Source organism: Myodes glareolus, chromosome 7, assembly GCF_982192425.1.
Source record: "Myodes glareolus chromosome 7, mMyoGla1.1, whole genome shotgun sequence".
Lineage (NCBI taxonomy): Eukaryota > Metazoa > Chordata > Mammalia > Rodentia > Cricetidae > Myodes > Myodes glareolus.
In genome coordinates this window covers 103,122,959-103,137,786 of record NC_142032.1, presented here as the reverse complement: position 1 = coordinate 103,137,786, position 14,828 = coordinate 103,122,959, and the positions used below count along the sequence as shown (strand labels likewise).

General features: G+C 49.6%; 1 protein-coding gene across 6 annotated transcripts in view; it reads left to right on the top strand.

The window, feature by feature from the left end:
* Arap1 (ArfGAP with RhoGAP domain, ankyrin repeat and PH domain 1) overlaps positions 1-14,828 on the top strand; it is a 57,880-nt gene that overhangs the window by 6,678 nt on the left and 36,374 nt on the right. The window contains exons 1-2 of one of the 6 annotated variants that reach the window (XM_087908660.1): positions 5,528-5,703; positions 10,421-10,466. The exons of 4 other annotated variants lie outside the window; for them this stretch is intronic. The gene's annotated coding sequence lies outside the window, so the exon portion shown is untranslated. Of the gene's footprint in view, positions 1-5,527; positions 5,704-10,420; positions 10,467-14,828 lie in introns of those variants that run through there. One more of the 6 variants, XM_087908659.1, reaches the window with a different exon arrangement.

Genomic DNA, 14,828 nt, shown 5'->3' with positions numbered 1-14,828 from the left:
CACCAGGTGACTCCTGTTCTTAGCCTAGCCATCTGTAGATCCTGCCCTGCCCACGCCGTCCCAGGGCTGGGTATGTGTGTGGTGTGTCTTCATTCTGGGGCTGAGGGAGGTGTTTGCTATCAGAGACCAAACAAACAAAAAACCCAACACCCCCTCTTTCTGACTGCCACCATTGTCCCTCCTCAAAAAAAGGAAAAAAAATTCATAGTACAGAAAACAAGGAAGCGGTCTCAGAGTGGCTGTGCGTTCCCAGGGCGGGGAGAGACGACTCAATTGGTCAGGTACCTGGTGTGTACTCACGAGGACCTGAGTTGGGAGCTCCAGCATGTGAAAAGGCTGGGCACAGTGCTGTGCACCTGGTACCCCTGCACTGGGTAGATAGTGAGACCCTCTCTCAGAAAATGAGGGGCAGTGACTGAGGAAGGCACTGGGTGCAACTCCGGCCTCCACATGCACACATCAAATGTGACAGACCCCTTCTGTCTCTGAGTGTGTGGTGTATCGGTCCCTTCCGGCTCTGTCCCTCACCACTGTCTGGACAGTACAGATCAGTGTCTTTTTATTTGCTTTAGTTTTTGGGTTTTCCTGGCTGTCCTGGAACTCAGATCCCGCGCCTCTGCATGCACACCACCGCCCAGCTACAGGTGAGTGCCTTCAAGGCCTTGCACAGCCTGCACCTTCCTGTGTCCTCCTTTGGCCTGTCCATCTTCACATGCATTATCCCTTCTGAGGAGATCAGAGCGGGGAAGAGGGCCTGGAGAGATGACTCAGCATTTAAGAGCACTGACTGACTGCTCTTCCAAAGGACCTGGATTCAATTCCTACCACCCACATGCCAGCTAACAACTGTCTATAACTCCAAGATCTGACACCCTCACACAGACATACATGCAGGCAAAACACCATAAAATAAAAACAAATAAATTATTAAGAGTGCACAGAGGGGCCTGGGAAACCCTTGACTCAGATTCTGACTTTTGTGTTTTCTTGAGTGAGTTACTTCACCTCCCTGAGGCTCAGTTTACTCATCTGTAAAGTACTCACCTGCTTTCTAGGGTGTGAGGGTTGTGGGTAGGGCATGCAGTATGGTGGAGGGGTTGCTTGTTGGACAGTGTGCACTCCAGTCTTTGAACTCTCTGTGGAGGACTGATACAGGGTACGGAGGATAGGATTTCACCCCACCTCCCACCCTCACCCAGCCCTGCCCAGCCACCTAACCCTCTGATCTTCTCCAGTATGTCAGCTTTCACTTTCGGGAGCCTCTCTGTTCCAGGAGAAGTTCTAAGAAAACGGCAGGTCTGGGTCTTTATTTCCTGGGGTCACTAGTTCTGGGTACAGAGAACCAGAGTCCCTTCCTCATGGGCAGGTGCTTTGGGTTGCCCAGCTCTCCCCTCCCGGACCAGTCATTGCTGGTGGTCAGCCTCCGGGGTACATGCTGTAGATCCTACTACGTAAGCGTGGATGACCCTGGTCTGTCCCCTCCTGCTGCCTGTGATCTTGTGGTCATCTCTATGCCCTTCCTCCCTCCTGTGGTCAGTGGCTTCCTGTTTCTACCCCATGTAGTTTCTTCGTCCCCTGGGTGGGGGGGTGCAACAGCGACAGGAGGATCTTCCTGGAATCCTGCTGCAGCACCTTGGGCCACACTTTGCTCAGTACCTGCACTTGCAGGGGCAGGAAAGCACTCTATAACAGAGGAGGGGGTTGGGCTAGGCCAATGCTCAGCTGACCAGTGTTAGCATCAGGGCAGCCTTGGGTATATACTAATGGGGAAGGCTGAAACCCAGGGACTATGCTGTGGGGGTGGAGCAGTGGAGGGAGAGGGAGGCAGGGACAGAGACATGATAGGGTCCAGCCGAGGGCTGTGGCTATGGCTCTGATAGAGGCCTTACCTAGTAGGGTAGCAAAAACACAAAGGCCTGGGAAAATACTGAGGGGAGCATGAATGAGACACCTACCTGTAGGGAATGGCTAGGAATAGGAGTGAGCCCATTTAGGGGACATGTGGGGTCGGAGAGGAACATTTTGTAGCACTTTGTCACATGGCTAAAACTAGCCCTTTGACTTTCAGCTTTCTGCATTTGCAGGTGAGAGCATTACATCTCCTCCCTGTGTGACCTCCTTCTGGGTGGGGCTTGGACATGGGGCTTTGGTTTGAGGTTTGAGACTGAGATGGGTCACACGCTGTCTTAGGGGACAAACCAAGGGTCCCTAGAGTCTGGGGTTCGCTAGTGGGCCTCTGTGCTTCCTTGTGGAGACTTAGCAGGCCCAACCTCACTGTGCAAGACGGGGCAGGAGGGGATGTGAATCTTCGTTAGGCCAGAGGGCCCAGGATAGTAACAAGTTCATATATGACAGTTCCGCTAGCAATCTCTATATATTGCAGGGTGTGGTGGTTCACTTCTGTAATTCCAGTACTCAGGAGGAATTACAGGTTTGAGATCAGTCTGGCAAACATCAAATTCTAGGCAAGCCAGAATTGCTTATAAGAAGATCAGTCTCAAAATAACAAGAACAAATATTTTTAAAAGAGAAAAGGAAAGAAAATCAAGTCTGACCGTGTTATATTTAAAGTCACGAAGGATGAGGTTACGTTGTGTTTGGTGCTGAGAACAAGCTGCTATGACTCTCTCACCTTTTGTTTCTTACTTTAATTTTTATTTATTTATTAAGATGTGTGTGTGTGCATGATGATCCATGGGGGAGGTACAGACACCTCAGGGTCACGCAGAGGTCGGAATCAGTTCTTTGCTTCCACCTTCACATGAGTTCTAGGAATGAAACTTGTGTCAGCAGGCTTCGCTGGTGTCTGAGCCATCTTGCCTAGCACTGCTGGGATTACAGATACATGCTACTGCCACACTTATCTTTACGAGGGTTCCGGGGATTTGAACTCAGGCCCTGACATTTATGTGATAAGTGCTTTACCCGCTGAGCCATCTCTTCAGCCTTCTTTGTTTTTGAAACTGAATTCTAGCTCAGGCTGGCCTCCGACTCTTGGTTGTCCTGACCCAGTTTACCACTATGCCCAGTCCTGCATTCAATTCTAGTGATTTAAAATACACACATCACAGTTGGGGATGCAGCTCTTTTGCTAGAATACTTGCCCACCATGCTTGACGTCCTGGGTGTCTTCAGCTTTCTATAAACTGGGCATGGTGGTGTATGGAAACAGGATTTGAAGTTCAAGGCCACATAATGAATTTGAGGTCAGCCTAGGATACCTGAAACCTGTCTCAGGAAAGAAAAGAAGCATGCCATCTCCCTCTTGCCTTCTGCTAAAAGGGAATCGAACCAAAGACTCCAGTGTGGCAGGCAGTAAGTTCTCTACCACTAACCTCACCCCCAGTCTTGTTCTAATGGTGGAAGCAATAACACAGTTTTAAAACCTTTTAACAACGCAGACATGAGATTTATAGAAAGTCTTTCAAGATGGTGATGGGAGGGTGGGGCTGTAACTCAGTGGCTCGGTGATAGAGCCTAGCGTGTGCAAGTTCCTGGGTTAAAACACCCCATACATGTGCGTATATGCACAGTTAGTTATGACCAGGGATTGTCCGCTGCCCTCTTGTCATTAGCCTGATGCTATAAAAAGGTTGTTAAAATGTAGAGCCTTTCGCCAGATCCTCTGTGTATACAAGGATTCCTAGGGAGGGCATGGGGAAAGCCAGGAGGGAAAGGACCAGTTCCCAGCCTGCTGTACATCCACCAAGCTGCGTTGGGGGTCCTGGGGGAAGAGGCACCCTTTGTGTAAGGGCCCCACCTGGTTTAGGGTTTAAGGGGAGCAGTGGGGAGCTGGTGAGTTCTGTGTGTGTTGGAGCATGGAGTACCTGAGGTATAGGCCCATGGTGGAAGTGAGTTTTTTGTACAGAGGTGTCTGGGACAAAACTCCTCAGAGGACATCCTTGGAGGTGGTCTGAATATTAGGTATTGTGGATTTTTACTAGAACCCGGCCACAAGCCAAAACACCAAGTCCAGTCAGGACCAGGCATGGCCTCTGGACTGGGGACAGGAAGTGACTGCCTTAACTGCGGAGGAGTGAGCAGAAGATGAAAGCCTGGCCTGTGTTGTGCATGAGGTGGCGTCATAGTCATCTGGGTTCCCAGCTCTGGGCAGGGACAGAGGATGGGATATTCACAGGGTTTAGGGCAGGCGGCAGAGCAAGGCTGGGGTTAGGCTTGCAATTGGAATTGCCTTGCATCCAAGGTGGGGGTGGGGGCCAACCTGGGAGCCCCCTGGGAAGCACAGTCATACTCAGGACCCCCAGAAAACAGGCCTCAGCCCAGATGGATTGACAAAATGTCCTTGGAGTCCTGGAGAGTCAGCAGGGCAGACACAGCTGGGAGGAGCCCAGGAAGCCATAGGGCCACCTCACGAGGCCTGCACACCATAGCCTGCAGTGCCTGAGAGGCAAGAAATAACTTCTTGGTCCAGGGATCCATTTTGTTGTGTCCACCCCCCCCCCGCCCCGCCCTTGCTGCCTTGGCTCAGAGGGAGTTAGCTTGGCATGGTTGGGGGTTACTTCTGCACCCTCTGAACTGGGAGCCCAGCCCCCACCCAGTTCCTCATAGCTACAGGAAGTATCTCCAAAGCTTCTTCCTGCTAGTGGAAGCTCACAGTCCTGCAGACACCCCGGTGAGCAGCTGGTGCCTAGGACTGTGGCTATGCCGGAGGTGTTGGACCAGGCGTGGGTGGGGTGGGTATTGGGCATGTCAGGGTTTTACGGAAGTTGTGCAGAACTGTTGGCAGCTGTGTGGGGTTCTGGGGCAGCTGTGTGGGGTTCTGGGGCAGTTGTGTGGGGTTCTGGGGCAGTTGTGTGGGGTTCTGGGGCAGCTGTTTGGGGTTCTGGGGCAGCTGTTTGGGGTTCTGGGGCAATTGTGTGGGGTTCTGGGGCAGTTGTGTGGGGTTCTGGGGCAGTTGTATGGGGTTCTGGGGCAGTTGTGTGGACTGGAGTTGTTGATATGAGCATGGGTCCTATGGTCAGAAGGCAGCTCTGCCCAGTAGCTGCTGGGTGAGTGGCAGGCCTTAGGCCCTAGGGAACTAAGGAGGCAGGCAGAGGTATGCTTGTGTGGTGCTGTGGGGTGTGGTTTGTAGATCCAGGTGAGTGTGTAGCTGTGGTTCCTGTGGAAACAGAGCTGAGGGCTTCTTGAGGCTGGACATTGGGGGTCCCTGTTCACCTGAATGGTTCGGGGAAACCTGGAGTCTTGGGGCAAGGGTGGGACTGCGGAAGGGTGGAGGCCGCAGATAGGCCTGGTACTGCCTTACCTTTCCTCTCTCTCCAGGACTTGGTCTTACCTTGAACCTGGAGCAGAGTCCTACATAAGGGGGTAAAACAAGGCAGGCCACTTGGTCACAGGCCTCCGGAGCTCCAAGTAGGAGGAGCCAGGACCTTTAAGGTTGTGCTGACTGCCTGAGTCACTTGCAAATCAGAATGCAAAGAAGACAAGGGGAGGCCTCCAGAGAGGGGCACACCCACGGGGCCAGCAGGCTCGCACCTCTGGGGTGCTCTCTTCCTTCCTCACTAGGCTGTCTCATCTCCAGTGTACTCGGTCCTTTTCTGCATGATCCCTGGGCCTTGCACATTCAGTTCCCTTCACCCGGACAGTGTCCTTCCGTCTCCACCCGGCCAGGCGCAGGGTAGGACGGCTTTGGAAACCTTCCTGCTTGTTTCACAGAGCCTCTGTGGGCTACAGCTGGGGACTTGGGTAAGTGTCCACCTTACCCATGTGACATGGGGTAGAACCCAGGTTTTGGGATCACTGTAAGAGCTAAGGGGACAGAGATGGGAATCTGGGAGGCGCTGGGCTGACAGTGACTCTTGGCAGAGGAAAGGAAGTAAAGGTTGTGGGCTGCCTTACTGGTGCCTTACTGGACTACCTTGCTGGGTTGGTGAAGTTGATGTCATTAGTCAATAGTGGGTAGGCACACCAAGCAAGAGATGTTGAGCGGTGCCAGGAATGGACAGTGAGTTCAAACTCTGCCTTGGGATTGAACTGATTAGGTCATTAAAAGGGTGAAAGCTCAGGCTCCAGCAAGAGGGAGTCAAGCCAGATCTGAGGAAGGACTGGCTGACAAGGATCAAAGATTTCAGACAATTCTTTCTTCTGAAGTAGGACTAAATTTCCTGAGCTCCACTATGAATGGTGGGTTTGAGCCATCGCAGAAGTTGCTGAAGGCGAGATACAGGCGAACCCTCAGAGCAATCAAGGGAGCAGGCAGAAGCATAGTGGCCAAGGGGCAGTTTTGGAGGACTTTCTGGAGGAGGTGGCCTGGAGAGGGGCCAGGGTGGTTGATTTACTGATTGTCAGCTGACTACTTTGGGGGCTCCCCTATTTCAGGCTGGGGCTGATGTAGGAAATGACACAGGAGTTGTGGATGGGACTGGAGCTTGAGGTATGTCACTGAGCATTTGGGCAAGTCACTTCCTCTCTGTGGTGTCTGTTTCTTCATCCATTAGTGGCAGGGCCCAACTGCAGCAAATGACAGGCTTGAGGAGCCCCCAGGCACAGAGAGCCCCGTTAACTGTGGCAGGTGGCAGGTCTAGTAAGCCATACTGAAAGGAAGAGCAGAAGTGGGATGGGGAGGCTGTGCAAACCTGGCTGGGGGTGGGGTGTACCCTCACCTGTGCTGCTGTGCTGTTGTTAGGCGGTGGTGATGCGTCCTCAGCGGGGTCTGTGGTCCCCAGAGAGTGACTGCAGAGCAGGAGAGGGCTGGGTGCTAAATCGCTCTACCATAGAGGTGTGTGAAAACCCAGCACTTGGGAAGCAGAGACAGGCAGATCTCTGTGAATTTGAGGCCAGCCTGGTCTACAAAGCAAGTTTCAGAACAGTTAAACAGAGAAACCCTGTCTCAAAAAACAAAAAAACGAAAACGAAAACAAAACAAAAGAATGAAAACCCATGTCAAAAATCCATGATGAACAAAACATAAAATACCATGATTTTCAGTAAAGAAAGGATGGCATTACCAGTACTTTCTGGCATCAGTAGTGATTAACTCAGACTTCTGTCATTGACAGCCACCTCTGGGAAGCTACTTTGACCTTGCCTGGTGAGGGTACCAGACTGGTTTCCAGGTGGCAGTGTCCTGGAGGCTTCTGGGTTATGCTTTCAGCTTCTTGAATGGCACTGCCCCCAACTATCAGCACCCAGTCCCCAGGTCTCTGACCTTGACCTTGACCCTTTAGTGCTGGAATAGGAACTTGAGAGAGGCCAGACTCGTCTCAGGGAGAGCAGTGGGTTCCTGTTTCCCAGCCTTAGCCTGCCCAGCAATGAGTTAGGACCATCACCTTCCTCAGTCCGCTGACCTCGACAGGTATTCCTTTATACCAGACCTTTGCTTTGGCAGCACTTTTGAGAAGCAGCAGGCAGCATGGCTAAGAGAAGGGCAGAGAGCCTGGCCAAGAGTGGGGAGCACGGCCGAGAGTTGTTTTGCCCAATAGACAGTGCAAGAGCTGGTTGGAGATATGGTTCCATGATTAAAATGCTTGCTGTACAAGGCTAATAACCTGAATCGAGATCTGCAGAACCCAGGTAAAAATCCGGCCACATGGGTTGCTTACATAGCTCCATGAGTCAAGGTTCCTGCTCTGCCCCCCATCTGACGGCCTGAATTCAGGTTGCACGCGGTGGAAGTAGAGAACAGACTCTTGCAAGTTGTTCTCTGAGTATGTACGTGTACATACTCAGGTGTGCGTGTGTGCACAAATACAGCAAACAAACCTGGATGGAGTAGTGCATGTGTGTGTGCTGCCCTGCTCCACCAGAGGTGGGAGGGAGAGACAGGAGACTCTCCAGAAGTTTGTGAAGAGTGGCAGAAGTAGCCTGGTACACAGTGGGGAGCAAGGAGAGAGGCTGTCTCAAGGTGATAGGTAAGGGTACATGCCCAGGGTTGATCTCTGAGCTCAGCACATGCATCATGGCATGCATGTGCAAATGCTCACACATCACACACATGCATGAGTGCAAGAGTAGGTGTATTGACACACGTTCGTCAGGAGCCTCAGTGGTAGAGGCCTTTCCTAGCATGTGCACAGTCCTGGGTTTGATCCTGGGCAAATCAAAGCAATGATTTATGAGCAGTGGATTTTAACATTTGCTGACATGTATGTGCATGTATTACTTGTGTGCCTGGTGCCTGAGGAGACCAGAAGAGGGCACTGAGTTCCCTGGAGTCGGAGCTGGCAGGAAGTTGTGAACTGTTTGGGTGCTGGAAACTGCACCCAGGTCTTCTGTAAGGGCAGCAGGTGCTCTATCAGCTGAGTCATCTGTCTTGCCCGTTTTTAAATTTTTAAATATCATCATCATCGTCATCATCATCATTGTCATCACCACAGTCAGGTTGTTCTATAGCCCAGGCTGACTTCAAACTCACTGTGGACCCAAAGTCAGTGAATTCTTAATCCTCCTGCCTCTACACCCCATGTGCTAGGATTCTAGGTGTGTGCTACCGTTCCTGGCTTCACGTTGCTTTAGTGGTATTTTAAACCTAAATATCCCCAATATTATTATTCATCATGCAATCAGTAAAAAGAATTGAGGTATTTTATACATTTTTTCCCACTCTCTTCAAAATACCATATGTTCAGAATTTAGTGCTCCTCATTTGGGGCCATGTTTCAATTGTCCAAAGCCATGTGTGGCTGTGGCAGCTACTTGTACTGAACAGGGTGGGCCTAGATTTGTGATATGTTGAGACTGCTCCTTCGTTATTGTTTTTTCCTTAAAAATATCTGGAGAGTTACTAGGGGGTGATTTGTACCTTACAGGTCATGGAAAGAATAAATGAATTAAAGTACAGAGACACTGGCTGTCCTGGAACTCACTCTGTAGATCAAGCTGACCTCGAACTCAGAGATCCGTCTGCCTCTGCCTCCTGAGTGCTGGGATTAAAGATGTGCGCCACCACCATCCTGCACAACCATTCAAGCCAACACTTCCCCCAGAGTTCCAGTTAATGAACATTTGTTTAGAGACTGGAGAGGTGGCTCACAGTTAAGAGCACCGTCTGCTCTTCCAGAGGATTTGAGTCCAGGCACCCACATATAGACTCACAACTGCCTCTGACGCCCTCCTCTTCCTTCCTTTGGCACCGCATTACATGCATGTGAAATACCAATGCACATAAAATCAATAAAATCTTTAAAATTTTGTCTTAAAAATGCTCACTTAAAAATCCCATCCCCCGGAGACAGCTGCTGTAAAGAGCCACATAAGCCTGAGGCCCTGGGTTCCATTCCTGTTCACCTAGCAAGCTGAATGTGGTGCTGTCTGCTTGAGGGCAGGGCACAGTGCAGGAGGATGACCCCTAACCTCCACACACTGCATGCTGTGGCACCAGCACCCTCACAGACCTGTGTACTTGCAGAAACACCCACAGAACCCACATTCCCATAAAGTGCCCTGTTTTTTGCTTGTTTTGTTTTTGTGGAAGGTGTTACTTTGATTTTTGAGACAGGGTCAGCTCCATAGCCCAGGCTAGCCTGGTACTTGCTTTGTGGTCTAAGGTGGCCCTCTATTCACGGCAGTTCTCCCGCCTAAGCCTACCAAGTACTGGAATTCAGGCCCCAGGGAGGGGTCTGTACGTCCATTGTGTTCACAACGCCACCCTCAGAGAGCCTGGGCCTTGGAGGCTAGCCTGGTCTCTCTCTTCCCTTGGGAATCCCCTGTTGGCTCATTGTCCTCATCTTTCTAGTCTCTTGTTCATGCCCAGCTGTGCCTCACCTCTGTCTCAGCCTGTTCCTAGTCTCATGCCTGTGCCCAGCTGTGCCTCACCTCTGTCTCAGCCTGTTCCTAGTCTCAAGTCTGTGCCCAGCTGTGCCTCACCTCTGTCTCAGCCTGTTCCTAGGCTCATGTCTGTGCCCAGCTGTGCCTCACCTCTGTCTCAGCCTGTTCCTAGTCTCATGTCCATGCCCAGCTGTGCCTCACCTCTGTCTCAGCCTGTTCCTAGTCTCATGCCTGTGCCCAGCTGTGCCTCACCTCTGTCTCAGCCTGTTCCTAGTCTCGTGTCTGTGCCCAGCTGTGCCTCACCTCTGCTCAGCCTGCTCCATGGTCCTCAGATTAGTGGAGAGAGTCTTGTGTGCCTATGTCCCCAGCTCTCCTGTCAGGAAAGCATCTTGTCCAAGGAGCATCCTACCCTGCTTGTCTCCCGCCCTGGTGCAGTCTCTTCGCGAGATTCCCTGTAGGAGTCCTACCTTGTGAAGGCACCTCACCATCCCAACTTCCCTCACCTTCTCCTGGAAGGCCTTTCTGGGGTCTGACTCCATGGCCAGTGTCGTGGTGCCCTGGAGCCTCCCCTCTGCCTGCTCCGTCTCTCTTCACCCCTCCTGTCTCTGCTTTCCCTTCTATTCCTCCGCCTTTCCCTGTCGTCCTCCCCCTACCATCACTTACCTCATGGATTTTCTCCACACCTCTCTCCCTGCAGCACCATGAGGAGCCCTTGGGAATAGGAACAACCTCTCTGGAGGCAGGTAAGTGGGGAACTGGGATCCTGAGGTGGGAGTTTCATGGAGCCTGAGACCTGGGGTTTTATATTCTGTTTTGGGGAGCTGGGATTGTGGGCAGAAGATGAAGCCTGAGAACTTGGAAAAGCCTCCATGAGAGGCCCGGGCCCCAGGTTGGTTTGCTGGGTGCCAAGTGGTTGGTGTTTCCTCCTTGCTTGTTGAGCTTTGGTCTCTTTCCCATCCCCAGTGCTCTTAATGATGATAATAGCCCCCTACCTCTTTTACTTGATTTTTTTTTTCTCCTGAGACAGGGTTTCTCTGTCCTATAACTCATTCTGAAGACCAGGCTGGTCTTAAACTCAGAGAGATTTACCTGCCTCTGACTTCCAAGTGTGGGATTAAAGGCATATACCTCTGCCTCCCGGTTCCCTCTTCCCACTTTAAATATTCATTTTATGTGTGTGTGTGTGTGTGTGTGTGTGTGTGTGTGTGTGTGTGCGTGTGCTTGCCATGCAGACACACATGGTTCAGCATGTGTATGGAGGTCAGACTTCCAAGAGTCTGTCTTGTCTTCCACCCTAGTGATTGACTCAGCACCTTTATACTCTGTGCCCCACATTTTCTTGAAATAGAATTCATTTTGTGGGACTTGTGACACAAAAAGAAGAATCTAGAAGGATCCTGTCTCCCCAGATGCCATTTATTCCCTAATGTAGCTTTTTGTTTATCTACTCAGATGTGTGTTCATGTTTCTTTGTTTTGCTTTTGTTTTTCTTTAGCCCAGATGTTTATATAATATTGCTCTGCGCCTTGCCTTTATGATTGAACATATTTTGTTTGTTTGTTTGTTTGTTTGTTTTTCAAGACAGGGTTTTTCTGTGTAGCCCTGGCTGTCCTGGAACTAGCTCACTCTGTAGACCAGGCTGGCCTCAGACTCAGAGATCCGCCTGTCTCTGCCTCCTGAGTGCTGGGATTAAAGGTGTGCGCCGCCACCGCCTGACCTTGTGCTACCACCCCAGCTGCTGAATATACATCATTAACATCAGTTTATATAAATTCTAGAGCCTAGTCTATTTTCAGTTTGGAAATTGTTCTCAGTTCAACCCTGGAAGACTTTACTTCTTTATACTGTTATATGATTGAGGGCCGTTGTACCCAAGAACTCCAAATGTGTCTCTATTGAATGACTAGTCCTCTAAAACTCACATAAAACGTTAGGTAACAGAATAGTAAGGAGAATCTTCCTCCTCCTCACCAAGGTCGTTTTCCAGGGAAGCTAAAGGTTTGTGTTCAAGGTCATTCTAGGATTCAGAGAGGGGCCTGAGCAATATATATGCAAGGTTATATGTTTTGTGAATTTTTCAAAAAATAAGACATTCTTGTTTTCCTTTCTTTCTTTCTTTCTTTCTTTCTTTCTTTCTTTCTTCCTTCCTTCCTTCCTTCCTTCCTTCCTTCCTTCCTTCCTTCCTTCCTTCCTTCCTTTCTCTGTCTCTTTTTTTTTAAGATTTTTCAAGACAGGGTTCCTCTGTAGCTTTGGAGCCTGTTCTGGAACTAGCTCTTGTAGACCAGGCTGGCCTAGAACTCAGAGATCCGCCTGCCTCTGCTTCCCAAGTGCTGGGATTAAAGGCGTGCACCATGCACCACCCAGCGACATTCTTGTTTTCTTATTCCCCAAAAGATCATCCAAATGACACAAGCCCTATGAGCTGTCCCTGTTTCCTCACGCCTCCTCAGCCCTTAACTTCCTTCATTTGAGGTGTTCTCTGGTGTGGCCTTGTCTCCTGACTCTGGAGATGCATCTAAGCATTTAGCCAAGTGAACACACTCATCTTGGCATTTAACTTGCCGTTACTGTTGTTGGTTTTTCTTGTTTGTAAAAGGCAGGATGTTATAATCCTGTTCTGGACATTTTCCTGCTCATGTATCAAGGTCATTCATGCCAGTGTAGAAGGATCTTCCTCCTTTTTGTAACTACTGTGTATTCTATTGCATGACTACCCCATAATTTAGTCATCCATTTCCCAGCTGACGGACATTTTGGTTCTTTCCATTTTCTGTAATTCACAGAGTTGGTAGCTGATAACCGTTTACAGATGTCGCTTTGGATGGGTGCCAGGAACACTGCAGGGTAAATGCCTGTATTTGTGTCTGACCCAGTGTGACTAGGTCAAAGGGCAGCGGCAGAGGGACTCTCCTAGTTACTGGGACGTTGTCTCCTACCCATGACCGCGGTATGCCTTTCAGGTTGTTTGTATTGGCAGTGTGATGGATAGAAGGCAGTGTCTGACTTTTGTATTCTATTGAGTTCCTTGTCCTGTGTTTAAAGGCTGTGTGTGTTTTCCTTCCTCTGGACTTCTCTGTTCAGATTATTCCCCACCACCCCCATAATTCTTCTCTTAGGTTGGTGTCTGTTGCTGTAATAAACACCATGACCAACAACTTGGGGAAGCAAGGGTCTGTTTTGTCTCAGAGCTCACATCACAACGGGAAGTCAGGCAGGAACTCAAGGCAGCAGCCTGGAGCAGAGGCCATGGAGGAGGCTGACTCCTGGCCAGCTTCTCATGGCTGGCTCAGCCTGCTTTCTAGGACAACCCAGCACCACCTGCTCTGGAACGGCATGGCTCACGGTGGCCTGGGCCGGCTCACATCATTCGTTGATACAGTTAATTCAAGCAGCCCAGGTTGGCTTCGAATGAAGGAACACTGCTCCTGAGTGCTGGGACGACAGCCAATGGCCTATATTTAGGTGTCTCAGCTTTTAGAAGTATGGGGTAGGACACTCCTCCTGGGTCATATCTCCCACTTTGTTCATAATGGGTTCTGCCATGCAGAGTTCCTTAGTTTCTGTGTACTGTCACATGACGTTTAACAACAAAGACAGACTGGAAAAGTTGTAGGGAGTAACTGGGGATGTGGCTGAGTGGGTAGAGTGCTTAATTCATGTGTGTAAAACACTAGGTTCAATACTCAGTGCTGCATAGTGGGGTGTGATGGTGCAGGCCTGTAACTGGGGGCTGGAGGAAGACGATCTGAAGTTCAAGGTCATGTGAGTTTGAAAATTAATCCTTTTGTGATACCGCCTGTTCAGAACTTATGTCTTCTTATTTGTACAGGTCATTTTATTCGTGTGTGGGTGTTTTGTTTGCATGTTTGTCTGTGCACTGAATGTGTGCCTGTGTGCATTTGAAGAGGCCAGAAAAAGATGTTGGATCTCCAGGGACTGGAGTTATAGACCACTGTGAGCCGCCGTGTGGTGCTGGGAATCAAACCTGGGTCCTTTGGAAGAGCAGCCAATACTCTTAACCACCAAACTTCTCCAGTCCCACATCTAGGCCTTTTTAAAAATCCCTCAGTAACACTTCAGACTTTTATTCATGTAGATCTTCTTTTTTTTAAAAAAAAAATTATTTATTTATTAAGTGTACAGTGGTCTGCCTGCATATGTCCCTGCAGGCCAGAAGAGGGCAGCATATTTCATTACAGATGGTTGTGAGCCACCATGTGGTTGCTGGGAGTTGAACTCAGGAAGTGAAGCTAGTGCTCTTAACCTCTGAGCCATCTCTCCAGGCCCTCATGTAGGTTTTCTACCTCCCTGCCTACCTTCTTCTCTTGTGTGAGAAAATTTTCAACCCTTACCATGCCCTTCTGTTCTTCGCTGTTGTCTTCCTCTCGCTGGGGATCAGCCCAGACCCCGGCCCCGAGCTTTGTCACCACTCTGAGGTGTGCATATTTCTCATGTTCATTCTTGTTTTTTTTTTTCTGTTCTGTGAGACTATTGTGAGTACTTTCATCCTGGTTCCTACCTGATTACTGCACAGAGCTATTAGTTTTTGTTGTACTAACTTTGAACCCAGTGATTATACTGAATTCTATTAGTGTTAATAACAGTGACTCAGTTAAGCTGCTTGGGCTCCCATCTCAAAATTCATATTGGTAACTATGGATAGTTTATCTGTCTTGATTTTTTAAAATTTCTTTTTTTCTTTCCTTGTTTCTTTCTTTTTCTCTTTGTTTCTTTCTTTCTTTCAAGACAGGGTTTCCCTTTGTAGCTCTGACTGACCTGGAACTCTGTAGATCCAGCTGGCCTCGAACTCAGAGATTCACCTGCCTCTGCCTTCCGAGTGCTGGGACCAACCTCTTGCTTGTCTGTGATGCCTAGAACCCTCGGAGCAACGTGATAATGAACACAGTAATTAAGTGGACATCTCTGTCTTGTCCCTGACTGTAATGGGAGTTGTCTTCAAGGCTTTATTTTGTGTGTGCATTCCTGTTTGCTAGTATGTGCCCCACATGTATACAAGCGCCTTCAGAATCTCACAAAAGGACATGAGATTCCCTGGAACTAGAGTCACAGGTGATTGTAAGCCCTCCAGCATGGCTGCAGGTAAC